This window comes from Temnothorax longispinosus, chromosome 7, assembly GCF_030848805.1.
Source record: "Temnothorax longispinosus isolate EJ_2023e chromosome 7, Tlon_JGU_v1, whole genome shotgun sequence".
Taxonomy (NCBI): domain Eukaryota; kingdom Metazoa; phylum Arthropoda; class Insecta; order Hymenoptera; family Formicidae; genus Temnothorax; species Temnothorax longispinosus.
The window spans coordinates 6,863,849-6,864,117 of record NC_092364.1 but is presented as its reverse complement, the minus strand read 5'-3'; positions in this window follow the sequence as shown (position 1 = coordinate 6,864,117).

The following is a 269-nucleotide window of genomic DNA, read 5'->3' as shown; positions in this document are numbered from 1 at the left end:
TTTTATTTAAGTTTTAAATTTTAAATAAATTAAATTTTAAATAAATGACATTTATTATGTCAAAAATAAAGATATTCTCTAAATAAGAATGCTTTTTTTCTTCTGTGATAGCTGTACTGGAATGTGCTCACAGCAATGCTTAAAAGCTGGGCACGAAGAAAAATTCCTATATAGTACTGAGTTCACTAGCTGTTCGATTGGGCTCCTTGATCAATGAGCGTAGGTGCACTTTTTGGTATGCGCTTCCATAATATGCATTAAATGCGCCA